The sequence below is a fragment of the Phyllostomus discolor genome, chromosome 4, assembly GCF_004126475.2.
Source record: "Phyllostomus discolor isolate MPI-MPIP mPhyDis1 chromosome 4, mPhyDis1.pri.v3, whole genome shotgun sequence".
In the NCBI taxonomy this organism is placed as follows: domain Eukaryota; kingdom Metazoa; phylum Chordata; class Mammalia; order Chiroptera; family Phyllostomidae; genus Phyllostomus; species Phyllostomus discolor.
The window spans coordinates 93,939,301-93,955,053 of NC_040906.2; the positions used below are offsets into that span (position 1 = coordinate 93,939,301).

Consider the following 15,753-nt stretch of genomic DNA (forward strand, 5'->3'; position numbering starts at 1 on the left):
GCCGTTGTTCATACAATGAGAACTGTTTGTGTGACATCAATGCAACCTGGAAGCCAAGGGGAGTGGACTGGAATGAACATGCATGAATAATGATGACTTTACTGCACTAGTCAGTGGGTATGGTAGATGTTGTTGAGTGAGCATATGTACTGTGTAATCAATGCATTCAAAATGACTGAGCAAGTAGAGCAACAAATCTGCTTCAAATTTTGCAGTAAGCTTGAACATTCCTCCACAGAAACTACATGGATGCAACTATTTGGATGATTCAGAAGGCCATCACTATGGGCAAATGGTGATTGGCATCTCCATCATAACAATGTACCTGGTCATGTATCACTTTTCATGCAGAGATTTTTGATGAAACATCAAATCACCCAGGTGACTTAGCTTCCCTATAGCCTAGATTTGTCACCCTATGACTTCTGACTTTTCCTAAAACTAAAATCACCTTTGATGGAAGAGATTTCAGACCATTGATGAGATTCAGGAAAATACATGGGGCAACTGATGGTGATTGGGAGAACTGTGTGAGGTCCCAAGATGCCTACTTTGAAGGGCACTATTGCGTTTGAAAAGCATTATTGTCCCATGTACAATGTTTCTTTTATCTTGTATCTTCTTCAATAAATGTTTCAATTTCATATTACATGGCTGGATACCTTCTGGACAGACCTTCTATAAAACAGCAAAGGCATTCAATGTGATGTCTTGAGATCTGGTTTGAATCTCTGTGTGATTTTTAATAAAATTTAACCTATCAGAGCTTAGTTTCTGATTCTCCATAATATGCATAATAATTTTTATTCACAGTGTTATTTTTAAAATGAAAGAAAAGTTGATTTTATCATCACAATGTAGGTAACCTATAAATAGTGCTTGAGCTTCAGTTTTAAAAACAAGATACAAGTTTCTTTTCTTAAACTAATTTACTTTGGCAAATTTACTTTCTTTGATCACATAATGGGAATAATCTTGGCTGGAATATGTCATAATTTGGCACTAGGTAGGAACTTTGCTTATCTGTTGGCTTTTTCTCTCCTCCTTTTCATTTCTCTCATTCAAAGTTCAATCCATACTGAGGTTAAAGAGAAAGGTCAAATGCCAACTCCTTTATTTAAATTTGAGAGGAAATATACTTCTCTTTAGCTTAGCATGGACAGAATCAGAATGAGAATACCTAGAACTTTTTGCAAAACTAAGAAAATATTTACCAAAGGAAAAAAATTAAAACCTAAGAATACTGGAATAAAGGCTCTTGATTAAAGCAAGAGAAAAATAGCTCACAGTTTAGAAGGTTATTCAGTTACTATGCAGTGTCATCAAGTCAATGAATTTTGTATGACCTCAGTGACAGTCCAACTTAATTACCCTGATGGGCAAAGATCCTCCTAAAAACCATGCATTAATAAATAACAAACCAAGTAATACATAACCTATTTTCTAGAAGCAAAGAATGACTAAGAGGAAAATGTAGGTACAAGGTGAGAGTCAAAAATGTATTACAAATCCTCTAACATTTATGAAGATTCTTGGCAATAAAAAGGGATTTAAGAAATTATAAATCCAAAATTATGTATTTTAAAATAATTTTCAATTATATACATCAACTTCAGTTTCTATAAATGCATTCAGGAAAGAAATAAAAAGTGGGATTTTATTCTGGGAAATGGAGCATGTGTGAAAGGATGGCATATGCAGATTTTTATCTATTTGTTTACTTTCACAGGTGTCTTGCACCACCCATCAGTTAGGACCTAGTATGCTTACCTTTGGATGTGTAATAGTGAAATAATTTTAACATAGGAGAGCCCAAAATTTTGCTTGTGTGCTGTGACATTGAAACACATTTTCTTTCTTTTTTCCCCTCTCTTCCTTATTTCCTCTTTCTTTCCATCTTTTCTCTTCTCGTTTCTTTCGTCTACCTCTTCTTATTTTTTTCTCCCAGGTTACACAATTTAAATATATAAAAGGTTTGGACTGCTCTGGTTTGGAAACATCACTGGAGAAGTTCAACAGAAAGTTACTTAGGTGCAAACAAAATCTATTTATTATATCTCAATATGTTTGTAAATACTGAAACATATACTATATAGTTAAATGCAATATTTAAAATAATGTAAGTGTTTAAGATTTCAGGAGTGAGCAATAAATGAGGATTTGGCTATCTTATAAAATAAAATTTATTACAGAAGCAATGATTCCCACATAAACTTTTATCTTCTTCATTCAGAGAGACCACATGGGGTAATAAAAACATTTTGATATCCCTACTCAAAAAACGTGTCCTCTTCTAAGCATCAAAATGGTAGAAACAATGCAATTAGTGTGTCTCTTACTAGCATTAACTGATACAACATATTTGGGATCTCCAACAGTGATTACACCCAATTAATGTCTGTTAACTGTCATCTGCCCAAAAAAAGAGAATCCCAAATTCTGTTTATTTTCCAAAAGTATATTTATGACCTAATCCTGAATAGTAGGTGAATACCGGTGATTATTTTTCTCTCTTATTTTATAATCATTTGTTCATCCTCATATTCTTTTGTAAGATCAAGAAAATATCTCTAGAATTCACCTTTAAGCAATGTTATAAAAATCAGTGGCTCATCAAGTCACTTATTAAATTACAACAAACATTTTAAAAAGTAGAATTAAATACAATAAAATGTATCATAATTGCTTGTGCAATTAATGTTTCCTAAAATCTTTGTGGTAAGAATATGAGATGAAATAGAAGACTTTCAGATTTTAACTGACTTTAACAGTCTCATTTTGAAAATTTTGATAAGAAGGAGATGCTTACTCATTGTTTTCAAAAACAAAATGATCTGATGGAAAAGTTGGGCAATAATATTGATATTAGCACATTGGGACAGAGTGGGATGATATTTAAGAGTCTCTGTCAGATGTAGAGTCATGGAATGAAAAAGGCTTGGATTTAGGTGATGGTGTTCAAGGTGAATTATGTAGCCTAAATCTGAGTGACATTTCCTTGAAGGAAACAGAGAGCAGCTGTGAATCATGATAGCAATTACCTAGACAGAACAGAGCTATAGTGGCCAATTCAGGCTCAGAGAGTGTTATGTTGCATTGGGCAAGTGGTCTAGGTTAAGAAAGTTCTTCTATGGTCAAAGAAGAAATGACAGGTGTCAGAATTGCATTTAGGCAGTTTAATTTTAAATCAGAAGTAGGACAGTTCTTTATGTAATATATATTGTGCTAAGTCTGATGCCAAGACACTGAAGTTCCTGAGAGACATTGAGGGAACACCAGAATTGACTGATTCAGAAAACAGAGTTCCAGGCAACCTTGTGAGGAAGACAATCTTGAGAATCAGCTATTATCACTGCATTTTGTTAAAAAATAGTCAATTTCCAGTCAAGATGGAGGCATAGGTTAGAAACTCTTTGCTTCCTCGCACAACCAAAAGGAGGATAACAAACAATCTAAAATCAATAAACAACATGAAGCACCAGAAAATCAAACTACATGGAACTCCAACAACCATGAAATTAAAGAAACAGTCAAACAGAACAACCAGACTGGTAAGGCAGCGGATGAAGAGAACCAAGATGAAGCAGCATACTCTGTGGGTGGGCTGACTTAAGGGGAATCTAAGACTCAAAGTTGACTGTGGACTGTGTGGTTGCCATGGTAGGAGAAACTCCCAGTCTCACAGGAGACTTCATTGGAAAGTGTGCTAGAGATGAGCAGGGGAATTGCATTGTTCCCTCTCGAGCCCCTCTCCCATAGGCAGCACGGCAAAAGAGCAAGGAGGGTTGCCCTGCCCTGGTAAATACCTAAGGCCCCAACCCCTTACAACTTAACAGGTGCCCCAAACAAAGAAATAGGGCCCAGGTGAAAGAACAGAGCAACACTTCAGGAAAGAGACCTAAACGATAGCCAGTCTATCTGATGGAGAATTTAAAGCCCTGGTAATCTAAATACAGAACTGATTGAGCTTAGTCAAAAAATGAAAGAACAATGAAAGATACCTAAAATGAAAAAAAGCAAAATATTCAAAGAACCAACAGTAATAGGAAGGAAACCAGGTCTCAAAGCAACAATTTGGAACAAAAGAAAGAAATAAATATCCAACAGGAAAAGAATGAAGAAAAAAAGAATTCAAAAAAATGAAGAGAGACTTAGAAACCTCTGAAACAACTTTAAATGTACCAACATCTGAATCATAGGGGTGACAGAAGGAGAGGAACAAGAAATTGAAAACTTATTTGAACAAACAATGAAGGAAAAGTTCCCCAATCTGGCAAAGGAAATAGACTTCCAGGAAGTCCAGGAAGCCCAGAAAGTCCCAAAGTTGGACCCAAAGAGGAACACACCAAGGCACATCATCATTAAGTTACCAAGATTAAAGACAAAGAGACAATCTTAAAAGCAGCAAGAGGAAAGGAAAGAGTTACCTACAAAGGAGTGCCCATGAGGCTATCAGATGATTTCTCAAAAGAAATCTTGCAGGCAAGAAGGGGCTGGAAAGAAGTATTTGAAGTCATGAAAGTCAAGGACCTATATCCAAGATTACTCTCTCCAGCAAAGCTACCATTTAGAATGGAAGGGCAGATAAAGTGTTTCTCAGATAAGGTCAAGTTAAAAGAGTTCATCATCACCAAGCCATTATTACATGAAATGTTAAAGGGACTTATCCAAGAAAAAAGAAGATAACAAATATGAACAGTAAAATGACAACAAACTCACAACTATCAACAAATGAACCTAAAAGAAAGAAAAACAATGAAAGCAAAAACTAAGCAAACAACTAGAACAGAAACAGAATCAGGGAAATGGACATCATATAGAGGGCTTTCAGTAGGAGGGGGAAAGGAAAAATAGGGGAAGAGAGGTACAGGGAAGAAGAAGCATAATTGGTAGGCATTAAATAGATGGGGAGAGGTAAAAAATGGTACAGGAAACAGAGAACTCAAAGAATTTATATGTACAATCCATGGACATGAACTAAGGGGAGGGAAATGCTGGAGGGTTGGGGAGGTTGCAGGGTGGAGGGGGAATAAAAAGACAAAAATTGGGAAAATTGTAATAGCATAATCAATAAAATATACTTTAAAAAATAAAATAAAGTCAGTCAGGTCACAAAATATCAATTTATTTGAAAGGGTATCTGTAGATCCTGAAGGATTTTGAGCTACTATAGTGAAATAAAATAATGTGAAGAGAGGTTTATTCTAATTATGGCTTGTCCCTAACTTAATGTTTTCTCTACCAACCCAAAATACATTTACCTCTGTGTTTTTATAAAGCGAGTTACTATAAAGGCATGTCCTTATTCAGCATTCAGTTGTTGATATTCTTTTTGTCTTTTTTAAGAATGAAGTTTTTAGGTTTATACTTAAGTTTGCATAGATGGCTCTGCACCAAGCATATAGTCTGCAAGTCTGTTGCTTAATAAGTGCCTCCTAACAAAAATCACCTCAGAAATATTTTACATTACTGAAAAAATTAACCCTCTGTTTATTACACCATTTGGTCAGTGGACCAAATTTGCTCACTGATACAAATTCTGATGAAGAAACATTACTGGTCTGAGATGTCTAAGATTTATTTTACACAAAGTGCAGCTTTAAAAAAATCAGCATTGCCCACAGCAAAACTGATGCTTTTTCTCCTTGTCTATGTTAGGCTGACATGTTAAAAGCTGTCAAGAAACCCAAGGAAAAACAAAGCTGAAGGGAGGCCCAGTTCTTCCAGCCAAGTTGTGTTATTGTTATGCCCAAAGGTTACATAGGAACAGCCAACACAGTCTTACCTGTCTCTTCAGACACAGGGGAGAGCAGAGAAAGCTGAGAAAACATTTCATATCTATTATATTGGTCACTGCCATTGTCAGAATTGAGACTGAACTCCTTCAGGGGCCTTTTCCAAGTCACAGTTCAGAAACAACCTAGCACCTTCGTCACCAATTGAAGAAGGTACAAGACAACGATAGGGTGTATCTTGACCAGAACGTTTTGATGCAAATCCAGACTATTTTTTTTCCCATTAGAATCTATTCAACTATCAGATGGGAAAAATATACATGAATTTATCTAGAATGTTGAATAAGATGAAAGGGAATAGGATTCAAACATTCCAGGTAGAATAATAAATGTACCAACTTTCTGGAAAGTACTGTGTCAATATAAATTAAGATCCTTCAAATAACCATATCTTTTTAATTATATACATGTAAGCCAGTTAATAATTCTAGCTCTTGGAAACTTTTCAGGGAAGTAAAAAGTGAGCCATAGGTTGATTTATGTAAATGTAAACATTACAATATTACTTAAAATTGCCAGTGACTAGCTGGCTTTTTTCAGGACACTAAATTAACCTCTGGCAGATAATATTAGAGAAATTTGCAAAGCCCTGTCTTCTCCACAGATTCTGTTATCTGGCCTGTGTATGACCAGCTGTGAAATAGGTGATCCCTGGAAAAACTGCTGCCTTACAAACAGATACATTTTTTTCCTTCCCACACAAAATATTTGTCTATGAGGAAGGCCCTTATTTCCTTTCATAAAAATCTCAGTCTTCTAAGATCAGCAACTTCACATGAAATAGTAGAAAGAAAAAATATGGGAAAAATCTATATGGCTCAAAATTCAAGACACTACAGAAAGTACTTTGAAAATATGCTTTCAGATGTAGATTGAGATAATATTTTTCACTAGACACAGAACTAAAAAAATAACAAAAAATAAGAAGCTAAGAATAAATTATTTAATGTGATGAATATTTGATTATAAGGTTTTTAGAAGATATTATGTTAAAATGAATGTTGACTTTGGAAAGAATATATTCTTGTAGCACTCTTTGACCTATTCATTACATTTTCATATGTATAACCTTGCCATTCTATAGAAATAGACCTTCCCAATAAACACCATGTCTAATAATTCTTTGAGACTTCAAAATATATGCAGATGAATAAGATTAAAAAAAATGTCACTGCTTAGAGCCTCCCATCCATTGACAAGCAGACTTTTACCTAAAGGCTGTTATATTCCTGCTTGCATTCTGGGGTATTATTCATGGAAATGTTCATTTTTGAGGAAAAAGAAAACTACAATGTGATTTAATACAAAATAAGTCTAACTTCACCATTGAAGAAACAGAAGCTGTGAGAGGTGATTTGCCTAAAGTTGTACAACTGGTTAGTGTGGTCCAACTAGTTAAGAATTAGGCTTTCTCTCTCCCTACCTAATGCTCATTAATCCAAGCAATAATTTCTTCTTTTGCTACTATAGTGTCCTATTTAAAATGAGATAGAACTTCTGTCAAATGATCAAATTTTATCATCATGATCAACTTTAATAGAAACACACTTATGTAACTTATCTTCATTACAGATAAATCCTAGACATGGCAGTATTTAATATGAAAAAAAGACATAGCCTTTAATTATTGATTTATATGTAGGTAGTTGGTTATATTGCTGCTGTTATAAGAGTAATAGGAATGTTAAACCATTCTGAAGTCCAGATAATGGGAAAAATGAAATACATAGTATTTTACATGGAACTAATTTTATCTGACCAAGTTCTGTGCTCAATCCTTGAGAACACTTTCAGATGATCTTTGGCAAGTTGGAACACTTCCCATAAAAATCAGCTAAGTTCAAAGAGTTCAAATAAATGAATGATCTTTTTTAAGAAGTAGGTAACTGGGCTAAATAGAGAAATAGTCTAACCTTCCCTTGTGATAGAATATCTTCTTTCGGTTTGAGTCATTATTGTAAATTTATGAAATCTGACAATACTGTTTTTACCTAGCCATAGACATATGAGTCAAATTGGTGGGTGAGACATTGCAGGGGTAGAATAACTTGACTAACTGAATGTGGGGTGGTGGTGGTGAAGAAGGTTTACCTGGACATGGGAGAGAGTTACAGAAATAAATGCGAGGAGATGAGACACAGACGGCAAGTTTCACAGCCTTTACAATTTTGCCTGACAATTGAGTTCACAGATGCCCAAGGCTATAGAATATAATCCTTCAATAATCTTTGGAATTAGCCTAGAAAAGGTTTCTTGTAGCCAAGTCCATGGTTCTGAAATCAAGACCACAGATCTGTTTAATTGGGATTTCTATATTTCTCTACCATGTACATCACCCATTTTCTTTAATTAGTAATGACAGTCATCTTGGACGTAATTTTTTGTTTTATTTTCCCCTATTTTTACTGACATTATACAAGGGATGAGATTTCCTGTGCTGCTGGAGTCTGAGAGCTTATGGAAGCCAGTACTAGGGGAAGCTGCTCTCCTTGGCTCTCACAGAGAATGCATTGTTGTCAGCCTAAGGGGCTCTAGCTGGGGAAGTCCACAGCTGCGAATGCAGTTATTCACAAAAACATAGATCTACCAGAGACATTGAAATCATGAACAAACTGACAGTAACCAGAGGGGAGGTGGAAGAGGATAATGGGGAGAAAGGAGGAACAGTTTTCAGGAAGCCATGGACAAAATCAAAGGGGTGTAGGATCAAGGGAGGGAAGTGGGAATGGCTGGGGCTGGGGAAGCAATGGGGGGAAATGGAGACAACTGTACTTCAAAAACAATAAAAAATGTGGAAAAACACATATCTATAAACTGCAATGACATCTTTTTAAATGTATCCTATATTTGTAAGGCAAGATGATAATTTACAGGCAGGGTAGGATGGTGCTTAAAGCAGATGTACATGTCTTCAATGTGTCATGGTATGGTGTAAAGTGTGAGAATGGCTAATTCTATCATAAAATAATAAAATCTACAAAAAAGAAATATTCTAACCTCATAGGTACTGAAAAAAGGACATGGAGAATATAAATAAGTGAATGAACGTGAAATAGAATGACTTAATGTTTTTATTTTATTTCCATGCACTAAGTCTTAATTTTAAAAGACCTCTTCACATCCAAGTGACTGCAAGCTTTGCCTATAATCAGAGAATGGGAGAAAGAGACTCAGATTGGTGTCACTTAAATTGTAGCAATTTTTCAACAACAGTTAAAATTTGTGTAATTTCAAGTTTGATGGTATCTTCTATAGATTATTGATCAAACAGAAATATTCAACTATGGTTTTCCCTCATAATTAAATTTTTATTTTGCATAATATGCCATTCACACTTCATCTGCAGCTGCAATCTCACTGATATAAAAGAAATGTCAACTTCAAAGTTGCCATCTCTTACAAATTAGAAATTCATCTTGGTAGATTAATGTTATAAGTGGCCTACTCTTATGATAATTAAATGTGAAGAAACCTCACTTTAGAGGCAATCAAGCAGAAACTGTTTTCCCAATGGTGTACAAAAATAGATTACCTGAGCAACTCAGTCCTGTGCATCTTAATACATATATTGAAATTAAGAAAACACAATTTTATTCTGTTTTTTAAAAAATATATGTATGTTAATGAATCTGATAAAATTTATTAAAATTTGTATTATACATGTGAGGAAAATTTATTTCATTATTCCTTTCATTATTAAAATATTATTGAATATAAAGTTTATATTTCTAGCGGAAGAAGTGAGCTGCTAAAAAACTTATCTTCACCCGAATAACAGCCATGAATGCTGGAAAAAATATAAAAAGCAACTAGCTAAGGGTTTTGGAGATTGAACAAAGCAGGAGATTTCTGAGGCACAATAGTGAAACTCTAGGAAAATTCCTCAGTAAATAGAATGGAGTAACTGAGACAGGTAGCTGATTCACACAGGCGTCCTCCAGCACCTGCCTTATCTGCCTCCTTTTCCCTTGCATGACCACTCCCATAAGCATTAAGCTCTCACAGGGCAATAAGGTTCATATCAGTGTCAAGTAATCTTAGGAACAAAGCCTGGAGTCTGTTGACCACATAGACAGAGCATTGGTCAAATGAAAGATAACATCTAGGCCTCTATTGTGTTTCAGCTGCACACCTAGAAAAGCAGCAAAACTAGAGACAGTCATGCCATGGCTGACATCAGGACCTGATGCAGTGGCTAACGAACTTTTGTTCTAGTACTGATCAATCAGTAGAGACCATGACCTTGAAATGACACACCTGAAAAGATGATGAATATTCTATTGAGATCCTCCCCTGAAACCTCTCCTAAAATTCCTGTTTTTAGGAATCAAATAAATACCCTTAAGACAAAGGACCCAGTGCATGCCATTACTCTTTAGAGCTCACCCTGCACATTTCCCCCCTTCTTTCCTAAGGTGAGTAGTTTTGTTTACTTTCTCCAAGAACACCCCCCCCCCTTTTTTTTTGGCCTCTGTAACTTTTTTCCTGAGTCCATGCAGCCCAGCGTGGCTCATTTCTTCTGCCTCTGTGACTTTCTTTCTAGAGGATCAAGGCAGCCTTGTCTAGGCTCAACTCTTCCTCATGTTTCAAAAGGGCTAAGACATTTTCATTTAGGTTCACTCATGTTTCTATGATCCTGCTTCTTCTTTCTTAAGCCCTTTTATTTTATTTACTGTCCCCAGCATTAATAAGCACACTCTCAGTTGCTTGGATTTGTGTTATGAAACCTTTCCTGTACAAAGTCAAGAACTAAGAATCCATATTGTCACTAACATTTCTAGAAATGAGGCAAAACTTGGAGAAAATTATCAGCTTATAGTAGATCCTTATTTTCTTGGTGGTTTACCCTTTGGCAAATTCAGAGGAGACAGGCTACAATGACTTCTGGTTAAAGGAATCAGGAGAAGGACTACTGGGATAACAAGGCTGCTGAAGAATAAGGGCTTAAATGGAGACACCCAGAATGAAAACCATTAATTTAGTTCATAAACTCAACTCAAGATTCTGACTGACTACTAAACCACTAAAGATGGAGTGAGGAATGGTGAGCAGAATTAAAGTAACTTACAACTAAAAATTACAAGATAAGAAAATATGAGTCATTTTGCACTGCAGGGATGGCAGTCTGCAATCTGAGTTTGAACAAGAAAATTCCCTACTAAAATCAAAAGTATAAATGATCTTCAGAAAAATATAGAACAAAACATAGACTCTGCACAGAATAGCACTCACAATTTCCAGAATGTAATCCAAAATTGTTAGGTATAGGAAGGCAAAGAATGTGGCTAAATTCCAAAGTAAAAGATATTCAGTAGATACCAACCTGGATGGCTCAGAGGCTAGAATGATCACATTAGGATGGTAAAGCAGCTATGTAATTATTTTTGTGGGGTAAATAAAAATGTACTCATAAGGAATGAAAATAGGATATTTCACAAAGATACAGACAACATAAAAAAGAAATAAAAGGTAATGTTAGAATAAAAATAAACATATGAAATGAAACCACTAGATGAACTTAATAGTAGGGTGGAGAGAACATGAAAAAGAACGAGTACACCTGAAAATCTATCAATAGATTTCATTAAATCAAAAGATTAGGGTAAACTAAAAAAAAAAAAAGTAGACTGAGTCTGTGGTAATTATAGGATATTTTGTATATTTAAATGCCTCCAAAAAGATATAGAAAAAAAGAGCAATATAAACCCAAAGTAAATTAAAAAAGACATAATTATAAGAGCAAAAGAAACACAATAGAAAAGATGCAAACAGTAGAGAAAATTTATGTTATCAAATTTTGTTTGTTAAAAATGAAGATTAATTTTTTAGCAACAAATACAAATGCTAGAAATGGCTAGCCTTAAAAAAAGCTAGTCTTAAAAATAAAAGTTTTTTCAGAAATTAAAATAATTAAGTATATTACAAATAACTTCATGCCAAATATTGTCATTTGAGATGCAATAAAAATTCCTTGAAAGATAAGAATGAAAGAAGATTTGATGATGGGAACAAAATGCAATATATAGATGATATACCATGGACATGTACACTTGAAATCTATATGGTTGTGTTAACCAATGTCAGTAAATTTAATTATAAAGAAAGCAATACACATAACCCAATGATCTGGTTGGCAGGCATCAGGTGTTTTAAAAGTCAAAGTATTTTATCTTTAAAGAAATATAAGAACTGTGAGAGCCCACTCAGAAAAAAGTAAACAACCTGGATAGCTCTGTAATAACTATAAAAATTGAAATAATAGTTAAACACCTTCTTACAAGTAAAATTACAGGCAAAGATGGCTTCATGAGTGGATTTAGCCAAACATATAAGGAAAAAAAAACAAATTGTGCACGTATCTTGCATAAAATAGAGAACAGTTCTCAACTCATTTTACATCTTTGATATTACTTAAAAACTGAAAGAAGCATTGGGTTAGAAGATATAACAAATGATAAGTGTGATTTTTCAGATCAGTATAGAAGATAAACTTTTAAACATGGTATAGGAATAACTGGAATACCAAATTAAAAACTGAAGTATCATAAACTACTCTCATGTTACATAACAAAATAAATACCCAACAAATCAAATATATAAAATAAAGCTAAAATTATTCAAGTATTAAAGAAATAGAAGGTTGTCCAGATAGTGGCCTCAGTAAACACACCTCACCTTCTTACACAACCACACCAAAATTACAACAAAACTACAGAACAACCATCACTCAGAACCATCAAAAATAAAGCTGAATAGAAGTCCCACAACTATACAATTAAAGAGGAAACCACATCCATCCAGACTGGTAAGAGGGTTGGAATGGGCTGGTCCCACACCCACATCTAGTGAATAACAATTGGGAGGGATATCTCAGGAGCAAGGGGTCCAAGCCCCACACCAGACCCTCTAGCCCAGGGTTCCAGTACCAGGAAGATAAGTCCTATAACATTGGGCTGTGTAAACAGTGGGGATTGAATGAGTGGAAAAAACTTTTGGATTCCCAAGCATTTCCATTTAAATGGCAAATGCACAGACTCACTCAGACTAACTCCCTCTGAGCTTCAGCACAAAGCAGTAGCTTGAAAGGTGCTAAGGCATATGGGAGGAATTGAAGTGTCTGGCATCAAGCAAAGAGCTGGGAGATAGCTTTCCCCTAGGCATAATTGCTAGAAGAGTCCATTATTCCTTTTCTGAGTCCTTCCCCCATAGAGCCATAGAGTGGCAGCCACCATATCTGAGACTCCATCAACCTGGCTCACACTGTTTGCTCCACTCTGGTGATTCCTTTAGGCTCTACCCCACCTAACTTACAGGGCCAACACAAGCTGATAACAGTGGCTTTTCCACACCAATGGTTTGTCTTGGCTTGTGCTTTAGATATTCCTAAATCTTCTCAAACAATCAGAAGCTGGCCTCAGCAAGCTCCTGTATTTCTCATAAGTGGTTACAGACCAAGCACTAGCAGCAGCTAACCTTGGGTCATAGCCTGGCCACACTTGGGCACCTCAAAACCCAGCACAAGTAGCAACCATCTGCAGATCACTTTATAGCTTATGTTAAGTTGCCCCAGACAGAACATAGGCAGTGGATGACTTTCATTTGCACCTGCTATGATACCTCAGAACCTGCACATTCAGTGGACAGCTACAGACCATATTGGAACACCACCATCCAACCACCTCCATGAGTGACACACTTAATGGGCAGATTCAGTGGGCTCCACAGACCTGCTGAAGTAAGTCCTATGCTGTAAGGTAGCCCCAGCACAGCTGATCCCCCAGAGAGGGCAAAGGTTGATGGTCAGTGGTCACAACCAGTCCTTGCAGTTGATTGGACTGGGTAAATCCCTCTCATTGACCTGTCAACAGCAATCAAGGCTCAACTATAAGAGAAGGGTGTAGTCAGCCTACCTGGAGGGCAAACCTCAAGCACTCAGCTTCGATGATAGAGGAAGCTGTGCCACTGGGCCCTCTAGGACAGCTACTACATTAGGCCATGCAATCAAGACAGGGAGTTATAGTAGCTCTACCTAATACAACAAACAAACAAACAAACAAACAAACAAGCACAGGAGTCCATCAAAATGAGGAGAAAAATAAACATGTCCCAAATGAAAGAACCAAATAAAACTCCAGAAAAAGAACTAAGCAAAATGGAGATAAGCAATCTATCAGATGTAGAGTTTGACATGCTGGTTATAAGGATGATAAGGAACTCAGTGAGAGCCTCAACAGCATAAAAAGATCCAATCAGAAACAAATGATACACTAATTGAAATAAAGAACAATTTATAGGGAATCAAAAATAGGGTGAACAGAGTATAAGGAAGCAAAAAAAAAAAAAAAAAAGAATCAGATCAGCAAGAATAAGAGTCCAAAAAAATGAGGATAGTGTAACAAACCTCTGAGACAACTTCAAGCACTCCAACATTTGCATCATAGGGGTGCCAGAAAGAGAAGAGAAAGAACAAGAAATTGGAAATCTATTTGAAGCAATAATGAAAGAACATTTCCCTAATTTGGTGAAGGAAATAGATATACTAGTTCAGAAAGCACAGAGTATCCCAAACAAGATGGATGCAAAGAGGACCACATCATGACACATTATAATTAAAATGCCAAAGGTTAAAGATGAAGAGAGAATCTTAAAAGTAGCAAGAGAAAAGAAGTTAGTTGTCTACAAGGGAACTCACATAATACTGTCACCCAAATCTCAAAAGAAACTTTACAGGCTAGGAGAGATTGGCAAGAAATATTCAGTCATGAAAAGCAGGGACCTACAGCCAAGACTGTTCTACCGAGCAAAGCTATCATTTAGAATTGAAGGGCAGATGAAGAGCTTGACAGACAAGAAAAATTTAAAGGTTTGCATAATCATCAAGCCATTAGTGTATGAAATGTTAAAGAAACTTATTTTTTAAAAAAAGTTTCAAACTATGAACAGTAAAATGTAATATTTACACATCTATCCACAACTGAATCTAAAAAACAAACTAAGCAAACAAGCAGAGCAGAAACAGAAGCATAGATACAGAGAACATTTTGATTGTTGCCAGAGAGGAAGAGGCTCTGGAGGAAGGTATGAAAATGTGAAACAGTTTTTGAAGTACAAATTGGTTGTTACAGAATAGTCAAGGAGATGTAAATTATAGTAGAAATATGGAAACAGCCAAAAATCTTATATGCACAGTCAATAAACATGAATAAAGGTGTGGAGAATGCCTGAGGGAGTATGGGGTGCTGGGTGGTGGGGCAGCAAGGGAAATATTGGGACAACAGTAAATGCATAATCAAAAATATAATTAAAAAAAGAAAGTGGTTTATTTTCTTTATATCCTTAGAGATGAGAAATTCCCTGTGTCTTACTTCAAAAATGTTAATGGAAAAACCAAAGTTGGCTGAACAAATTTTAAAATGCTTATACGTGTCAAAATTACCTAAGCAAAATATGACAAACTGGGACTAATATTTGCATTTTATATAATATATTAATAATGGTAAAATATATAAAAATGCTTTAAAATTACATAATAAACACAATTTTAATATACTTAATACATGATGAACTTCAGTGAATTGAGAGGTAAATTCAGCAAATGGAAAGAAAAATGCACACAAGATGTGACCAGTTGCAGAAATAAATAAACTTCCAAATGTGCTTCAAACATATAAATTTCTGCTTAATTTCTTATAAGAACAGAGTGACTGAAATGTTGATAAGCCTGAGGAAATACTACCTTCCATAACTGCAGGGAGTGCAATATAGAATGAAATTAGACATTTCTCAACTAAATCATATATTTATTTAGCTTTTGACCCAGAATTCCTATACCTCAGAATCACTAAAAAATGCATGAAAATGTAAGATAACCTATGTCATTGGCTATTTTTGACATTATTTTTAAGAGCAAGAGATCAGAAACAACCCAAGAGGTGATTAGATAGATAAACTATATTAC

General features: G+C 35.3%; 1 protein-coding gene and 1 long non-coding RNA gene across 4 annotated transcripts in view; both read right to left on the reverse strand.

Moving 5' to 3' along the window:
- Positions 1 to 15,753, reverse strand: part of DPP10 (dipeptidyl peptidase like 10) — a 715,100-nt gene that overhangs the window by 273,266 nt on the left and 426,081 nt on the right. The gene's annotated exons all lie outside the window — the stretch shown is intronic.
- LOC118500136 lies at positions 3,379 to 12,593 on the reverse strand. The gene is made up of 3 exons (XR_004902667.1): positions 12,471 to 12,593; positions 8,926 to 8,931; positions 3,379 to 3,409 (listed from the first exon to the last, which is right to left on the reverse strand). It is a non-coding gene; the product is annotated as an uncharacterized LOC118500136 (long non-coding RNA).